This window comes from Watersipora subatra, chromosome 2 (genome assembly GCF_963576615.1).
Source record: "Watersipora subatra chromosome 2, tzWatSuba1.1, whole genome shotgun sequence".
Taxonomy (NCBI): Eukaryota; Metazoa; Bryozoa; class Gymnolaemata; order Cheilostomatida; family Watersiporidae; genus Watersipora; species Watersipora subatra.
Genome location: NC_088709.1, coordinates 66448927 through 66468917, shown reverse-complemented (window position 1 = coordinate 66468917; position 19991 = coordinate 66448927).

Genomic DNA, 19991 nt, shown 5'->3' with positions numbered 1-19991 from the left:
TGATACAGCTGAACTAAAATAACCAAACTAACTTGCTAAATTATTTGACAAGGATTTTAAAAAGTGGCCATCTTGTGATGTTGATGCTCTAGGGCAGTCAGTTTCGGAGAAGAAATTTTGAAATCTTAGAATCATGAGGTAAATGTGGAATTATGAGCTGATCTTCAAAATGGGAATAACTTGGGATAAAATTTTGTCTCATTTGGTAGGTTGTCTTAGCTACTGCATGCAGTAAAAAACTCCAATACAGAAGCAGTTTGGGCTACCACAAGATTGAGAATATCGTGTCAAAACAATGACCAAATGGAATGACTACGTCGGAGAAAGAAACTGATTTCGATCTACGGCGGTTTCGTGATTGCGGCGATTAACTGTTCGTTTTTGAGCTTTTAAGAGCTAGTAATCACATTTCCACATATTTGGCACCTACGACACAGCAGAGTAAGACATGGTGAATCTTTTGATACTAAATAACTGTAATGTGAATTTTGTTGCAAGTCAACCTTTAAGGTAATATTTATGGTAGCTCTTATTAAATAGAACAGTGTAGTAATAATACATGGTATATTAGGTATAATATCTCATCTAGTGAAGTAAACCTATTTTTGCCTAAAACAACAGTATCTACGATTTTTTTATTGATCAGCAATCATTTATATTTATCATTAAAAAATACTTTCACCTTCGTCTAATCTACATGTATGCAAAGGACTTCAGCAATGGACTTCTCTTGGATAATAGGTAAATAATAACTATTAGCTACATAATTGTGTTGTATAATATTATGCTATGTTGTACAATGCAATATTATGGTATTCTATTTTATATCTTACCGTATTATAACATATTATATTTTATTACAATGCCTTTTATTATGTTTTGTCATAATATATTTATTTATTTTTTATTGTTTTGTTTATTATATTATCTTATACAGTAGGCGTTCCTACAACATAAATAATTCGTTTCATGAACGTTCATGTTATAGAGATTTTGCTTTATAAGAACAGTAAAATACATGTGAATTGCCTAATCCGTTCCAAGATTTTTCCAAACTTACCCCTTTTGGCATACAAAAAAGAAAAGCTTAACTTTTTTAATTTGTAGGCTGCACCATAACTGCAGCATTATTAGTTTGCATCAACAACCTTTCATTTTTTATTATCAATCTCACTGGTTTTCTAAACCATGATTGAGGTAATACCTTCGACATATATTCACAATGAGTTGCTCATTTTACTTAATGGTGAAGTCTGCTCTGCAAAGTAAAATTAATAACCAATATTTTATTCGTCAGCAAGAAAACAAAACAAAATAATTCACAAAAAGTGGTACTACCTGTATATTGTCTTTCTGTATCCAGAGTCAAGGTTAGAATAAAAAAGAACTTTCGACAATACTCCAACTCGCACCATTCGGATTGGTAGACCAACGATGAAAAACCTGCACTAATCAATCGCCCTTGTATTTATTAACACCTGTAGCTTTCTTATTCTCTGCTTTTTTACACAACTGACGATCTATCACGACAAACTAAATTGTTGCAAAAGTCGTAAAAATAACAACGCTAGGAACACAACATTTTTCTTTTGCAAGTACAGTGAAATAAATTCACGTTCAAACCAAATTTGAAAACACTCCTGACTTGACACATTATGTTATATGGAGTTTTTTACATAGTAGAGAGCAAAAACTTCACATAATCGTTTACGTTATCTAGAATTTACGTTGTAGGAAGTATTCGTCACAGGAGCGTCTACTGTATTGGTAATTATAATGACAAAACGTGATATCTTGTCATGTATTTCATGTGATGTTATCACGTGAAATGAAAGGCCAACAAAAAGCTCCATATAACACTTCTCGTAGCACTAGTTTTATGACAAGCACTTTGGGTTTTACCGAAAAGCCCTTATTAAATATAAAAGCTCGCTACTTTACAGTTTTGTTTCAGCTTGGTCTAATCATCTAGTCGTAATCTGTTCATGTGACCTATATTTTTTGCCAAATGGCGCGAATAATTTTTGCAGCATTTTTCGACCATCACAGGTGACTAACAGACTCCTCATGCTTATCAGAGGATAATATGCACCCCCTCAAGCTAAGGTTAAAAAATTAAACTGATTTTCAGGCGAGGCTTAGAGATATCAGTGCTCAAAGTGACAGCATTACAATGATGATGAAATAGACGCGTAAGGACAATAGACATGGCTTTATTGAATGCATAAAATATATTTGTGAAAATATTTCAACGAATGAGATTGCATGAAACTGTAAACAGAAGCGCATCCTGTTCAACTATGTCACATTTGAGTCATTTTGAGAGGGATTCCAACCTACAGCCGTTTTCGTGATGCAGTTAACTGTTCGTTTTTGAGCTTTCAAGAGCTTGCTATCAGATTTTCACATATTTTTTTGACAACACAGCAAAGTAAGACCTGGGAAACCTTTTGATACCAAATAACTGTAATGCAAATTTTGTTGCAAGTCAACATTTAAACCACTTCTATTATAAAGCCATGCAAATGGGTGTTTTTGCTAATGGGGTTTAGCCTTGTTTGTGCCATTACAAGCATTATCAAAACTGAACAGAAGGGAGATGGTTCCAAAGATGGTAAAGTGAATCTCTAGAGGTAGTACAATGAATAATTGAAAATAGGACATGCGCATAGATGTGTGTTAGATTGGCTCAATATATATCAGATAAAAAGGAATTTGGCAAACAATAATAATTTGCTCAGTTGTTGATGAGGAATTCCTACCAGTTAATTAAATTTGTGTCATTAGATCAGTGAGGTGTGGTGAATACTTCAGATATCTTGGTGATGCCTAACTCTCTTTAACTCTCATCTCACTTAACTAGCTTAACCTGAGCTAAAACTAGCTTAACATGTATGATAGGCTGTAACTAGCAGGAAAGAAGGAAAGCTCGTAATTAAAGACAGAATTGGAGTACGGTGCAAAATAATCTTGACTCCTTTGTTGATAAACTCAAATCCTTGTTTACAACATTGTTACTCATTGTGAATTTAGTCAATAATCATAAAGCATATTAAATTCATCCTCATTTTGTTCTGATTTTTAATAAATAAATCGAACAGCTATAAAATTATGTTTTTGAATGATTATGTAGGCTAAATTCTAATTATTTCATCTCCTTAATGACTAAAGAGAACAATCTGTACAAATATGATCTTGATATGCACATACATACATTTTTATTTGCCTATTTCTAGTAATATACTGTATATAAAATGAAAAAGCGAAGAAATCCCTATATCTTTAAAAAAAAATTTATTAGATTTCCTTCTTAAAAGGCATATTTAACTTGCAATTACAAGTTTATATAGTTTGCTCTATACTATTATGTTGCTGTCATCTCTATTTTCCATAACGTTATCAAAGCCATATAAGATGCAATCTGTCATCTTAGTTCATTAGCCATGTATAAGTAATAATAATTCAGTACATATCTTTCTACAGCTTGCAATAACTACCACAGACTTGTCTATGAAATGTAATAATTAGTACAGACCTGTCCATAAGGTGCAATAGTACAGGCCTGTCTATAAGATACAATAATTAGTACAGACCTGTCTATGAAATATAATAATTAGCCCAGACCTGTTACTAAAACGTAATAATTACCACAAACCTGTCTATAACATACAATAATTAGTACAGACCTGTCTACAAGATGTAATAAGTGATACAGACCAGTATATAAGATGTGATAATTAGTACAGACCAGTATATAAGATGTAGTAATTAGTAGAAACCTGTCTATAAAACAATTCATATCTTTAAGGAGAGATTCAGCTCTAAACTCTCTCAGGTTTCTTTTCATTACTGCTTGGAATATTTTGGTTGACATATTCATGGTGTTGGGACCCGCTGGAACAGGTTATCTGTAAGTATTTTAGGTACTTTTATAGTCGGTAACTGGAAGTGTGGACTTCTCAGCAGTCATCAAATATTTCCCAATTATAGTGCTCATTTGTCGTTTGACAAAAGCAGCTGCAAACTGATATGGTCTTTTTGCTAAGTAGCATGCATCAAAAGTAATATTTATATTACCATATTATAAGAAGCAAATGAGGTTGTGGGTGAAATTGTATAAGATCTTAGTTGAAAATTTGGATAAACCAAAAATGGTTACGAGATTTGCAAATTTAGCTACTACATGTACTTGAAGAAACTTTTTTAATCTTTTTTATAATGATGTTTGCTGAAAATTATAATGTAACTATGAAATAAAGAGGCTTTAGTTTAGTAGGTTCTTTACAAGTCGTTACTAAGCAGGAGACAAAAATATGTACGCCCAAACTCACTGAGCTACAAGCTGTAAGAGAGATAATTAAAGATCTCCTTTTACCGTCTCGCATTTTTCCTCCACTTCTGGTCAAGGAGGGAGTTATAGTGAGCCAATTACATTACATCTCCTTTTGTTTGATTGTGGCAGCTTTCTTGCTGAGGATGTCCACCTGGATCCTAGAAGATCCCAAGAGAGCTAGTTCTCTACAGCTTGTATAGTCTGTAATTTGTTGATCTTCTGCACACCCAAGTATACATAGAAGAACGTGGGTTTCCCGTAAAGTCTGGTATCTTTGTTAGTAGAAGCCGATAGTTCTTCCTTCCGCTTCTATTGCGCGCTGATACACCAGGTATTCCTAGAGACATAAGGTTTTCTGGCAGAGCCTAGGAACACCTATTCAAAAAGGGTTGAGAGTCTTGGATATTTCTAAATGTTGCTGAGAGTCTAGAAGCTCTCCTGATATTAATTCAAAGTTTAAACTGCGGTTTTGCCAGGATCAAGTAACAAGTCCTCATCTGCAGTGTCGATGTTTTCTCCCTCAACAGCCCATGAACTGGAGTCTCCATGTTTCTAGTTAAAGTGGCAGGCTGCTCAGCACAGTCTCCTTTTGGAGTAAAGTCTCTAGCTACAGTCAGCTCAGCGCGGTCTCCCGTGAGCAGGTTTCTGGCTGCAGCCGCCTGTTCAGCACGGTTTCCTGCAAACAGGTTTTTGGCGACAGTCGCCTGTTTAGCACAGTCTCCTGTTGTCAGGTCTCCAGCTGTGGCTAGTGACGCAATGCTGTTTCTTTTTGAGGAAAGGCATTCATTCTCATGGTGGTCTCTTCCTTCACTGGAGTCTCCACATATTTTTTTACAGCTGTCTTTAGACGGATATGGTGGTGGCAGGAAAGTAGCAGAAGGTTTCCTTTGAGATCTGGGAGTTTGGGGAGCCACCCAGAAGCTTGGAAAACCAGTTGATGCTAGAATCTTTTTGAGGAGGCAGACTCGCTCATACTCATGTTTCCTAGCATGGAGCTGTTTCTCTCGTCTCTCAAGTTCCTCCATTTTAGCCTCATATCTCTTTAGTGCAGCACGCTGTTCTTTAAAGGCTCGTAACAACCCTCTTTCCTTCTGGTCTGGGAACCAGAACCCCTACTGACTGGCTCTCAGATGCTTTTCAAGGTGAAGACATCAGCAGGTTTTGCTGTCTGCCGAAAGTTGGTTCCAGGTTGGCTGGTGGCCCGGGAGGTCATTTTATGTCAGTCCCGTACTTTTTTGCTCTCCGTCACCCTGAAGCCTGTCCCTTTTTGGAGAGATCTCCTGCAGGGGCTGAAGGTCTAGAGGGACTTTTGCCTTTAATCCTCTCATTTTGTCAAGGCCTGGCAAACCTCAACTGTGTGGTCTTTTCTTCCAGCAATGTTGCAGACCATGGGGAGAACCACTTCTTCTCATGTCTCTCCTGTCTGTACTTTCTGCACCTGGCAAGAGTGCACCGTTCCGTTGTGCAAGAGGTCTCTCCACATCTCCAATATCTCAGACAGTTCTTTAATAATTGGTTGCCTGAGTCCTTGCAGTGAAGGTTAGGACACTTCATAATTGTTGTTTGGGTTATGTAGATTTGAAAGTAGTAGTAGTATGGCTGTTTGTCAAAATCGACAATTACCTGTATCGTAGCGATGCACGCTTGGGTCAAGTAGTATCATTGGTAGAGTAGAAGTGACCCTGTTTACAATGTCTACCATTTCTGGAACTGTCTGATTAACCTGAAGGGATGCATTTCGCAACAGGTCTAGTCTGACAGAGGCATTTAGTTATTTCACTTGCCCAATGTAAGATTTGAAAGATCTATAAAAGAAAGACATGATTTATAATTGAGGAAATCATTGTGCCTCTTTGTCTTGACAGTCCACCGCAAAGGTAGCTTAGATAGATCTTTGTCACCAAGGATGGCAACAAAAGGTTTGTGGTCTGTCTCTACCTCAAAATATTGACTTACAAGGTAGTAATCAAGTTTCTCACAGGCCCGGGTGACTACCAGCGCTTCTTTTTCAATTATTGCATACCTAGTTTCAACACCAGTCAGTTTTTGTAAAGCATATTCGGCTAGTTGCTAAATATTTGCATTGGTCAGCTTTAATAGTACAGCACCGACAGCATATTAACTTAAATCGGTTTTCCCTGATTTATTCATACTTAACTTTAAAGTGTGTTCAGAGCATAAAACTAAAAGGACTGACAAAAAATTAGCACGTTGTATTGCGGAAGGGAATGTGCGCATACTGATAATGTAGTGGCACTTGGTAATATTAGATGTTTAACAATTAGATTTTTTACAATCACTCACTATGTCATCACTAGCAAGAAGGAGAAAGAAGAATGCTCTCCAATACATCCTTGTTTATATATGCTTAGGGACCCCAATAAACTGAGAAAGCTACATAATCCTGCAAGCCTGTGTAAGAGGCTTTGCCTCCTAAAGCCGATCTGGTTTCTTTAGCTCAAGTTCTTGAAACATAGCCAGGCACGCGTGAGACGCCTGCATATACAACACTACTAGTCAGGCCTTGCTTGTTAATTTTGGATTTTGCCTGTCACATAACACTTTTATAACACCCGCATGGTGTTATAAATCAAATCAGGGAAGGGAATGTGCGCATACTGATAAATATGTCGGTGCCTAGTTGACAAGAAAGGCAAACTGCAATTGTAAAAATGCCAATGAATAGATAAGACATACATGTAGATGTAGTGGCACTTGGGAATATTAGACTGCCAGGTTGACAAGTTAAAAAATTTTGGGTATATTTTTTGAGCTAGGGTAAGTTTAGAATCCCAAAAAATTGCAGCTTTCCTGAATACAAAATACACACCTGTCACTAATAGATTCATGACAATGCTACACCATTTCCAAGAAAAGATCTTCCACAACTTTCATAAGCGTGTATGCCACTATTATCATCAACCCTAATGATATATCCCTCATCTGATACTATAAGGATCAGATGCATACCAACTTACAATAGATTAACACAGTCTGGTGACTCTAAAGAAGGTATGACTGCGATATTGTCTACAAAGTGTATGAATGATGGTTTCAAGGCTGACAACTTTGCTTTAACAAAAAGTTTAATTTTTTCATGAAATGATCAAGAATCCTTTGGCATGCATCAGTAACTCAGGTCAATGACAACTGTGAAATCTTTCTGTTACCTCTATATTGGCAACCATTGTCTCGACTCACTAAAAAGGTTTATGTTCTGGGTACCACATTATAGCTGCACCAGTTTTTGTTAAAAGGAGCTGTATTCTGCATAGATGGTACACTGCATAAAGTGTTGAAGAAAGTGGTTGAAAATTGGCCGACTCTTTCAAAACAATGATATAGAATGTTTGGGATACTAAGACTGTACTTAAAGACTGACAAAAACGCAATCACTCTTTTCTCGGGTGATATTTGAGATTTATCCCCTATTTCCACTGTATGCCAGTTACTCTTTCTGGTGTTTTTGAGTTGCCCATAAATCATTACGTACGCTGAAATTTTTATAATTGTTTACTCTACTGAGATTATAAGCACTCAAATTGAACTGTTTTTGCTTTTACAGTCAAACCTCGGATTTTGGCCATAATTTGTTCCAGAAGGCTGTTTATAAATCAATTTGTTTCAAATTTGAAATTATTTTTCCCATTATAACTGATCTAAGTAATCTTAATTCAATCCAAGTCTAAAAGATAACTTTTTAAAAGCATTTTTAGTACTTCAGACTATTAATTGTATACATATGTGATAAGAGAGCAGGTAACATGTAAAATACAGTAGTTGTTTAATAAAAAGTCTATTCAGAGGCTAGACTATGTTGTGTACTGTATTGTACTGCAGTGTCTCTAGCAACTCACACCCTAGATTTGTTTACTCAAAGTCTTGTGTACTCTATACCATGAATAAAAGAGTGTAGCGATTGGCTGTGTGTTTTATTGTAAGAAAAAAAATACTAAACCATGGAAAAAACATAAATCTTCCCTGTTTTATTTTACCAATTATAACGTAAGTATAGTTCGGAAGGTTAGACTACGTCAAGGTTACGATCTTGAAAAATTCTAATGAAAAATACGGTAATGCATTCTAGTGAAGATTTTGTGAAATAAAAAAAACACGGCAGAAACATTAGTCTCCTTTTTTACCAATAGTAACATGAACATTTTTAAATTTTTGGTCGATCTGATTTGCCCAAGATCAGAGACATTGGAAAGCCAATGTATGACTACACATATTCTATAGTATTATTTACGCTAGTGTCCAGCTTTTAAATGAAAAAAAAATCTGGGTTTTGGTAGTGTTCAGGTCTTCTCGAATATAAAAAGTAACTGGTTAGCGTTTTTTCGTAAAAATGCAGAAAGCAATTTTTACATTTTTTTGTTAATTTTGATCATCAGCAACCTAAGCCTAATTAAAGTCCTTTAGTTTGTTTAAGGTAGATAGTCAAACTTTACAAGTATATGAAGTATTTGTTTACCTACAAAATCCTATTTTCTGCTAATACTAAGCCAGGATCTCATCACTCAGATAAAATATCATAATCATTTTAAATGATTGACAATACCTGCCATTTATCACATATTTACTGATGCATGACAATTTAATCCTCGTCATCAGGTGAACAAGGAAGCTGGGCTCTGCGAGTCACTGCAAGAGGTTTGTTACTTTTTCCTTGTATTATTCGCTATGACTGAGCCAACGAGCAATCCATTCGCAGTTCCCTATGAGCACACATTTCAGGTAAGTTCTTCTTTTAAAGTCTGCTACAAGTCAATATGGTCTGTCCTTAATGTTTAGTAATGGTGGTGGCTGGTGCTGTCTTAAAGATAAGAACTAGTTACCTGTTTCTAGTAGCAAAAATAAGGTCTTCATGGGACCTGAATCTTGAGCAAACTACAGCTAAGATTTGACCCATGACCTTTAAGCTATGAGTTGTAAACTTACCAACCAACGCCATAAATGATCTACTGATGATTTGTATAATATTGTATTCTTTCTGAACAATGTTGAGTCTTGCATCATTTATGCTTATAGCTAATTCTTTTTATTGTGGAATGTAATATGCAAAATGTGTATGAAATACGTAATTCTTTTGCTACACACCATGTACACATAATAAATACGTGTGGGCTGCTATAATAATGTTTAATGTCAGAATTATAAAAAAACATTTTGCACTAGACTTGGTCTTCTGTGATATTTCTGAGGTTTACATGCACTGTGTCTGTCAGCCCCAATTGATTACTTTCTAATTAAAGGTCGATGCTAACCCTCCAGCTGCCAAGATGACCAGCCTTCATGACTATGACCCATCCGGAGGGCGATCTCAGACTACGGTGTCATCTCCTCAGGTGGGCGAATGTAAAAGAGCAGCAGAAGTAAGGCAGCAAGTTACGGTAACCCTGTAGTCGCGAATTAATTTGAAAAATCTCATTTCAGTTCATTTAAATGTGACTATAAAAAATTAATCTTTTGGTATAGCCGCGTGAACAACTGTCATTTTCATTTTATTATTTTCTTTACACATATAACGAAATAATATAACCTACAGTTCTGGCTTATGCAAAAACTGCATTGATTTCTAGTTGATTGTCTAATAACCTGAATGATATTGCTGATGTTTAAATTGAAGATATTTTTATGCCATGACATGACACATTATTATTATTATTATTATTATTATTATTATTATTATTATTATTATTATAATAATATACCCTGCATCCGCGCCATCGTATAGAGAAAATATTTTGTAATTCAGAGGTTAAATGAAGGTGAATGTGTCCTTCAATGGATAAAAATGGTTCCATAAGATTACAGACACTGTTGTTAGGAGACAAACTGCCATGTTAGCTAGGTGAGACACCATATCTGATAGACGATACGTTGTTATTGTCTCTCCAGTCTGTGAATCTAAATAAAATTTCTGAGCTAAATTTTCAACCTCATTCCCATTTCCTTATCTACATAGTCGTGTTTTAGACTGGTCATTAGCCTCTAAATGACATTTTTCTTTGTTTTTTTATTGTAATTGAACTTTAAATAGTAATTTTTGACTACATTATTATAATCATTATGTTATTAAATAAGGATTGTGCTTCCTAATTTCATTTCAAGTTAAGAAGAGTCTAATTTTTTCACAGCAGCAACATAAAAAACAACTCACTTTATATTCTTCGACTTTTCTCCTGCTTCTTCTCTGCTATTATCTGATTGAAACTTGTTTCCTTTTGGGTAAGGAAAATGCACAGATCATTTTCATGGTTGATGAGATGAAGGTCCAAATTCTCATAGGCAAGTTGTTGTGAAGACAAATACGCGTTTTTCATCTTCACAATTCATTCTTGAACTTCCCTAAACAACAGCTTGCACCCCTAAGGAGTGCAACTTTCCAGATTAGAAGATTTATCTATATATAAATCTATTTATCCATATACATATAAATTTCAGTGTCTGTCTTTCATCTTTTCAGTTATAGCGATAGCGTTTTAGAAACAAAAATCTGCTTCGCAAAGGGTTTGAACTCCAAATCTCCAGGTCTACAGTCTCTACAGGCATACAGGTCTTCCAGATTCAGATTCTCTATACGTTTTTCCAGGTCTTCCTCTATCCCAGGTCGTCCAGATTAGAAGGGCCCCTAAGGGGCACTCCTAATCTGGAAGTCCTGGGATAGAGAAACATTTCCTTTTACAGCAAATCAATTATATCGGTAATGTTTCAGCTTATTCAGGTTCTTCAATATCTTGGCTTTCAAATGAGCCATTGTTTGACATGGTGAGACAGACATTGGTTGGTGTTTATAGGATTTTCCCAGAGCTCTGCCACAGAAATGTTCAATGGTATAGGCTCGCAAATTATGTCACAATTTTCATATTCGGTGTTGTGTACTTTTACCGCTTATTTATCAACTACGATAATGACGCTAGTGGCAGGCGAAGGTATGACAACTCCAAAGAATCAATGAAGATGACAAAGGAGTCAGTGTCATTAGCTCTTCATGTACAAATTAGTTCTATGATAAATCACTCAGATTCCAAGCACCATACTATGTTTTCCTGATGATATTATGCACTAGCCCTCTCTTTTTATTGTGATGTTGAGGGGCACGACTGAGGCTAATTAATTCCAAATATTGCGTGACCTCGCGAGAGTGCACTTTACATTTTATAGTCCTAGGGCTATGCCACTACAGGTCACAATTTAATCAATGTGATTTCATTACCTTTATCAACGACAGTATATTTATTGAAGCATAATCATATTTAGAAAGCAACAATGCAATCATATAAAACGGTGTGATAATAATTACTATGAATGTTTAAAATAAACGAAAGGATGTAAAAAGCAAACTCTAACAATCACCCGAAACCTATTAACTCAGAACATGTGTTTGTATTGGTCGGGCGTTAGCATGATCCCCGGATATTGTTGATTATCTAGAATTCTAGTTTATTATTAGCGCTCTCTGGGTTTAACAGCACCGATTGTCACAAAAAAGCGCAGCCTCAATGGCAGCGAAAGGGATCGACGACCCAAGGCTAAATGCCGATTATGACATCACACTGTAGGAACCACAACCAAGTGTTTTTTTATTGCAGGTCATACTTTTGCCACCCTGTTTTTCATAGTTCTGTTATTCTTTGTGTATTGAATGTAGGCTCATTCGAAAGCCAATACTCTGAGGTACTGAAATATATGATAAAAGTGCTGATATAATTACGTGCTTTAACATCCATAACACAAGTTCACATCCTCACTTTGATTGCATTATCATCTCTTTGATGTCATATTTACAAAATAGATAAAAATAGAGTGTTATCACGCTAGCGTTATCTCTCCCATATAACATATGCAAGCAATACTGTCAGCCTGAGTGATCTTGTGCCAGTACAGGTTTGTTTGTAGTTTATATGTTGACTCTGATTGATGAACCCTCAGCCCTTGGAAACCATTTTACTCATGTAACACTTTGGTAACTGCTTAGGTTTTAAATCCTACTGATTTACGTGAGTTTGCTCTCTCTCTCATGTTGTCTGTCCTCTCTGTAACGCTGCTTGTTCTTTCTGTAACGCTGCCTGTAGCCTCTGTAATCCCAACCCTACTTTCCATGAAGCTCTCTATCTTCTCTGTCATGCTGCCAGTCCTCTCCCCAATGCTGTCTCTCTTCTCTGTAATGCTGTCTGTCTTGTATGCGATGTTCTCTGGCCTCTTTGTGATGCTGTTTGTCATTACTGTGATGCTGTCAGATAGATGCTCCATCTATGTTGATGGTTTTCTCCTTCATTAACGCTGCCTGTCTCCATTCGATTTTTCCAATTTTCCTATAACAGCATAAAAAAAATTACAAAAAAGCTGGTTGTTTTCGTATCACTTGAAATTTCTGCATGTTCAGTAATATTTAAAAATATTGATTAAAAGCAAAAACTTCAAGTTGTATTGAAATTTGCTGACTTTTGAACTACATGTACAAGCGTGATTAATATTGTTTATACTGATAGGCAGGGTTATGCATGAACTTTAACCCTTTAGGGATGCAAGCCCAGAAAGTGCTCTCATAGTTTTGATCACGGGGGGGGGGGGTTGTTGTTGTTGTCATAAACGCTAGCATCTCTTAAACTATATTCTACTCCTATAAAGTAAACCCATTGTGATAGTGCAATAAAGCCTTGCTAGTTGCTGAGAGTTGTTTAAATAGCAGACTAAATTAGAGTTGATCTTAATTTTATTTTATTGGCTAATGTTGATGGCAGCTAATCAGGTAATGTAGGAAAAATAAAATTATAAACGTGCAAATTCAATAGTGTTTAAAAAACATTCCTATGCTATAAGAATGCTCTAGATACAGGGCAGACAAGATGTTTATGTCTGGTTTGCTCAGTTGTTTTGTTTATGGTGAGTGTCTATGAAGTAGGTGGATATACAGGGTGGTCTGTTATAGTACTTTAGACAGCAGAGATTCAAAATTACTAAATGGTAGACCTTCACTGCTGATCACCTGCTTCGAGTTAAATTCTTAATGATTAACTTACACAAATTTTAATAGATTTTATGAGAAAGTGTTGATATTTTTCTATCATTTTAGATTGTTTTTTGATGTTTGAGGTAATCTGACTGCTTGGATGTTTCGAAAGTAACTTACCATTAAAACTTTCAAAAGAAAAATACGTGTGAAGTGGTGTCACTAGTTGATACCGTCGCAATAGTTTGTCTTGGCTATCATGTTCAAGTGGATGCGTTACATTTTTCTATTCTGTTGGTTTGTTCGCAATTCTACGCGCACATTGCTTGATCTGAGCATTTTAACCGCAATCAAGTTTTATCGATTTTAATCTTGAAACATCATGCAACCAGATCACCTCGAACATAAAAAAAAACCGATTGCAAATAATAAAAAAATATTGGTACTTTCTCATAAAGTTTGCTGATATTTTGTGCAAGTTCATCTTTAACCTTGGAATGACTATTTAAATAAAATTCTACTGTTTGGTTCAACGAATTTCTCCATCAGCTAAATGTAAATAAAATCTTGCTTATCTCAAAATTCTGTTCATCAAATTTATAGACTTCGTTTTTTGCCACGTGTCATTTTTCTTTAGTCACCACAAATGATGGCACCGCCCCAATCTAACATAGCACCACCCCAACCTAACATAGTGCCGCCCCAAACTAGTATGGACAACACAGCTAGCATACAGCGAACTCTCTCTGACCCCCCACCGTATCAGCCAGCTGCAGCACAGCAAGTAGATACATCGGAGCTGCAAAGACGCCAGGAAGAATTGGAGCGAAAAGCTGCAGAGTTGGAGCAAGAACTTCAAAAGAGCAATGACACTAATGGTGAGTCTCCCGAGGTAGTTGCGATTATTAGCACAGCTGAGGCTATTTGTTGAATATTTGAAACTAAAAACTAGTTACAAGTTCAAATAATGAACATAGCTGATGAGTAAGTAACAGAATGAAATTTGGGTATTCCAGTAGTTTTAGGTTGTGTGTTTTGATCATTCGGGCAGACACCGTAAAACTTCTATTTGATCGACACCTTTATTTCACGCTACCACTGATGAAACTAGAGCTGGGCGATTAATCAATTTGGCGAGCTTGACTCTGATTATGCTGCTAGATCGATTCTTTGGCACCAAATCTACTAAATCGATCTTCTATATATACTATTGTGTCATTTTTATAAACTATGTTATTAATTATAATTTATAAAACAATGTGTTTTCACCAACACAAAACAGTTTTCATTTGGGATTTTTTTTTGTATTGCATGAAAACATCATTTGGCTCATCATAGAAAAAAAAACAAGAGTGAGTGGGTGTGCACACCACTCGTTCATGAGTACTTTTGACAAGATAAATAAACAAAAGGCTTTGTGCGTGCCGTGAATGCAATCAAGAAATCAGCTATTGTGGTAATACCACAAGCTTTCGCAATTATGTACGGGAATCACAGCTTAGCTATAGCAAACTTGATGAAAAACGAGCAAGTATCTAGTCAATTACAACTAGTAATAGTAGCCGTGGTAATGGCAGTCAGCTGTTACTAATAACTTTCTTTGCACAGCGCAATTTCTCCAAGGCCTGAGATGTGCTTCTAGCCAAAATCAATAAAGCAGTTGTGAGATGTACTGTCAAAAATGGACTTCTTGCCTACACCGTGGAAAAAGCTGGTTTCCAAAATTTGCTCTCAGTGTTAGATTGTCGCTATCAACTGCCTAGTAGAAAGACATTTACCGATAAGTTACTACCCAAACTCTACAATTCTGAAGTGGACAAGCAGAAGTGTTTACTTATGGACCATTGCTTTATGTATTCTTGTACTTCAGACTTCTGGTCAAGTAATACATCAGACCCCTACATGGCTTTAACCATACACTTTATTGATAAAAGTTGATCATTTCAAAGCAGATGCTTACAGTGCCTCTACTATTACTCCAAAGCATCATAATGCTGAAAATATTCAAGAGGCTACACAAAATTCCTTAGACAACTGGTCATTGCCATTGCGCAATTTGAGTGCAATGCCCACTGACAACGCTAGTTAGCTAGTTACATGGTGAAAGCTTGTAAACTTCTAATGACTCCGCGGATGCATTGCTTTGGCCATAGTTTGCACTTTCCCATCAGTGGTGTTCTTAAGGATGAAAAGGTTGCCAGAGTGATGGGTCAATGTCGAAAGATATTCAGCTAATTTACACCAAGTTTCCATCGAAAAGCAAATCTGCGAAAGGCTCAAAAACTGAAACTGTCTCAAGAAGCTATGGTGTCTGATTGTGAGACCAAATGGAGTGCTAAGTACCATATGCTGGACCGAATATTGCAGCAAGAACCAGCCATAAGGCGAGTGATATCCAGTGACAGTGACCTACACATCTTTGTTGACCTGGCAATGCGAAATGCTGCTGAAGGATTTCCACACTGCTCTATCTCATTTGGTACAATTTACAGATTTACTATCAGGTTAGGATAAACATTTTGGTAAAACTACACTGCTTGTAATATAACTATTATTATTTTTATACATCTACCACAGTAAGTCTAACACTGCAAGCAACATAATATGTTGATAACATTTGTCACAGTCATCTGTATGATAATGAAATGGATTTGCTTTATAGGTAAAACTGAAACCCCTATGTTAGTCATGCTGCCTTTACTCAAGTCACTGAAAGACATCCTTCAGTTTGTCGACAAGGACTCAGAGTTTGTTAACCAATTGCGAGCATGCATCATTGATGACATAAATGGGCGGTATAACCCAGAGTCAGAAGACTTCAGTGATGATGTACAGCGAGTGCTTCATCTTTCATGCTACTTGGATTCAAGATTCAAAAGTGCTCGCTTTTAATAAGAATGGCATCAACAAACTATTACTAGCTGAATATACCAGATATTTTAGCGACCCAAATAACAGGTGTGAGAATGAAACTCCCGTTGTACAAAGTAGTGAAATGGTGTAGCAGTTAAGCCTAATGCATATGAGTTAGTCTATACACCCAAGCGCATGAAGCTAGTAGCATTTTGCCTATGCCTAGACCTGCTGAGACTGAGAATCTTTCTATAGCTCACAGACTTGAAAACGAGATACTGTTGTACGAAACAGCAATCTGCTACATCGAGATAGTGACATATTGCAGTGGTAGGGTGCTAATACCCACATGTTTCCTATGCTCAGTCAATTGTCAAGACTCTATCTTTGCCTGCAGGCAACATCAGTTACCAGTGGAAGAATATTTTCAGTGAGTGGACATATTGTTTCAAAGAAACGTGCCACCCTCAACCCAGAGCGAGTGAACATACTAACATCTCTGCATCGAAATTTGAAGTACAGTGGAACCTTGGTTCTCGAACGCTTCTGTTGTCACCCAATTTGGTTTTTGACCAAAAGGTTTGAGATTTGTTGGTCTCAGATCTCAAACATAAATTCAGTTCTTGACCAAACCGGAGCATGTGCATTGGAATTAACGTTCGGAACAGCTTTGTAAATGGCAAGGAAACATTCGTTAACAAAAGGAGAAGCAAGTTATGCTTCATAAATTTTTTACAAAAAGGAAGGAACCATCTCGAACAACGTTCCTCTACCGAAGAGGTTTGCTAGGGACACAACTTCTTCAGTCGAGTTACTTAAAGGTTGACTTGCAACAAAATTTACATTACAGTTATTTGGTATCAAAAGATTCACCATGTCTTACTCTGTTGTGTTGTAGGTGCCAAATATGTGGAAATGTGATTACAAGCTCTTAAAAGCTCAAAAACGAACAGTTAATCGCAGCCACACGAGACCGCCATAGTTTGGATTCTTTTTCCAAGTGAAGTAAACGTGTTGTTGTTTATATTTTCTTTTTCACACAATTTTTGATGTAACTGATCTGCATTTTTGCTGTTTCATTATCAATTTCTGCAATTTTTGGTATTGTATCTTAACCTATAATGTTTTTGATGTTTTAAGCGCAAAACATATGAAATGTTTACCTTTTTTTCATCATCGTAGATAGAAAATATTTTATTAAAATTAAACATGGTCTATATCTACCCGTTTTTATTTATAGTATGTAATGTACCGTTTAGAGTGTAAAATGTTAAAAAAAATACTTTTCCGAAGTTATTTTCTCGACTTGGAATAGATTAAAATTTACATACCTTAAGTCTAATGGGAATAATTGTTTCGGATCTTGAACAGCTCGGTTTTCGAACAACCTTTTGAACTGATTATGTGCGAGAACTGAGGTTCCACTGTAACAGAAAGTGAGGTTCCACTGTAACAAGAAGTAAGGTTTCACTGTAACAGGAAGTGAGGTTCCACTGTAACAGGAAGTAAGGTTTCATTGTAACAGAAAGTGAGGTTCCACTGTAACAGGAAGTAAGGTTCCACTGTAACAGGAAGTGAAGTTCCACTGTAACAGGAAGTAAGGTTCCACTGTAACAGAAAGTAAGGTTCCACTGTAACAGGAAGTAAGGTTCCACTGTAACAGGAAGTAAGGTTCCACTGTAACAGGAAGTGAGGTTCCACTGTAACAGGAAGTGAGGTTCCACTGTAACAAGAAGTAAGGTTTCACTGTAACAGGAAGTAAGGTTCCACTGTAACAGAAAGTAAGGTTCCACTGTAACAGGAAGTGAGGTTCCACTGTAACAGGAAGTAAGGTTCCACTGTAACAGGAAGTGAGGTTCCACTGTAACAGGAAGTGAGGTTCCACTGTAACAGGAAGTAAGGTTCCACTGTAACAGGAAGTAAGGTTCCACTGTAACAGGAAATGGGGTTCCACTGTAACAGGAGGCATCTTAGCATTAGCAGTCCGCCAAAATTCGTAGCATTTCTATCAAGGCAGATATAGTCTATGCTGTTGGTTTGTATTTTCTTATAACTATATACGCTTCATGTAGTCAGTTTTATACCATTTTTGTTAGTATGTATTTCTTTTACGATCAGATATGGGCTATGCTGCCAGTCTTAAACTACTATTACTGTTGGTTTGTACTTCTAATTAAATACTTGTTCCTTTGTAATAAAATTGAGAATCAAATTGAAGATCGCATACTTGATGTAAAAATCAAATCGAAATGACTTTAGTAGGAATCTCTAGCTTTAGATAAAACGACACTATAGGGAAAGGGTTGAAAATTATAGCGCCGCTTTTAATGAAACACCACCTCTCTTATTGAGACAGTAAAATATAAAGTTATACAGCTGGAGGGATATTGGTTAGATATTTTAGCTCAAACTCAAAAACCCTTACACTGTTACATGCCTTTATTTATTCTCATCTTGAGAATGGCGCTCTTAAAGCAATAAACATCTTGTTTATATTTTTATGTTATTAAACCTTCTCTTTAATATTTATGAAGTACTATTATTAAATAACTGATTGTCTTTCACCCTTGTTTAAAGTTGGTCGCTATGTTTGTCCTCCATGTATTGTAGCTTCTCAGAAGAACAACTGCCCACCCCTGCCACCAGGCTGCTGCGTAAAGCCATGCTTTCATCAAGACTTTGAAATGGATATACCTCCAGAGTATCGACGTGTGGCTAAAACTGTCTACTTTTCATATATATGTACGTACTATTTGGGAGCTTTCTTTCCTAAAAGGCTGCTGCAGTAGGAGTTGTTTTCTCAGCAAAGCAATGCATTATTATTAAGCCTCATAATGTTGGTATGAACCTCAGTGGTTGGTACAAACAGCAGATCTTTCTATGAGCTGGTGTCCTTTACGTGCTCTAATTTATAGCGAACTATATGTCATTCCTTTTGTTGGACCAGTTATATTGATTAATGCTTGACTATTTCAAATCTCCTTTGCATTTCAAGCAAACCAAAATTGTAAGGCTTGACTTGTATTTTCAATAAAAATTTCAAACTTGTTATTTTTAAACACGGTAATTGTTATATAAAATTACCCCTTTTCTATTTTATTGTTGTTTTCAACAACAACACTTATTTTTGTGTTAATGGCTAGCTTTGGTCATGTTTCATGTGTACATATAAATGTAAAAATACCTGCATATATATTATACATGTTGATTCATTTTATTTACCTGTTTTAAACCTTACTTGTTGTTTATTTACACAATTAGGCCAAATGGGCGATTCGTTTAGCAGATATTGACCGTGCACAGACACAGGCATATTGTAAGTTGTATGCAATTAATTAGCAAACCAGTCAAAAGATTCATTTTGTACTCTGTAGAAATCTAACTTTAAAGTATTGCCTGGTTTCTGCTTGCAGTGAGGGCCGTGGTGCTGACTTTGAATTTTCTATTCTGCATTGGGTACTTGGCTACGGCTCATTATGGATTAGTTGCTGCCGAAAGATCACTAGGTCTTTCCTTCTTCCATCTTCTCTGGTGGATACTAGTAGGCTTCCTATGTTGGCAGCGACCGAATTATAACGCTTTCCGGTGAGTATAATATTACTGCTGTTATAGGCCATGGCAGACCTACAAGGCTATCCACTTGTTTACATAGGTAACTATTGTGCGAATGATGATATTTATATGTAAATAATATGTGGATGTAAGTTTCATGATTAGAAAGAATATGGAAAACAGTAAAGTGAAACTGTCCAAATTCTGAGGTCGGGGTGGCATTGTGACCTTCAGGTATTACTAGCCAAGCGTCTACTGATATCTTCTGTAAATATCCAATTTTATTGATTTTGATCA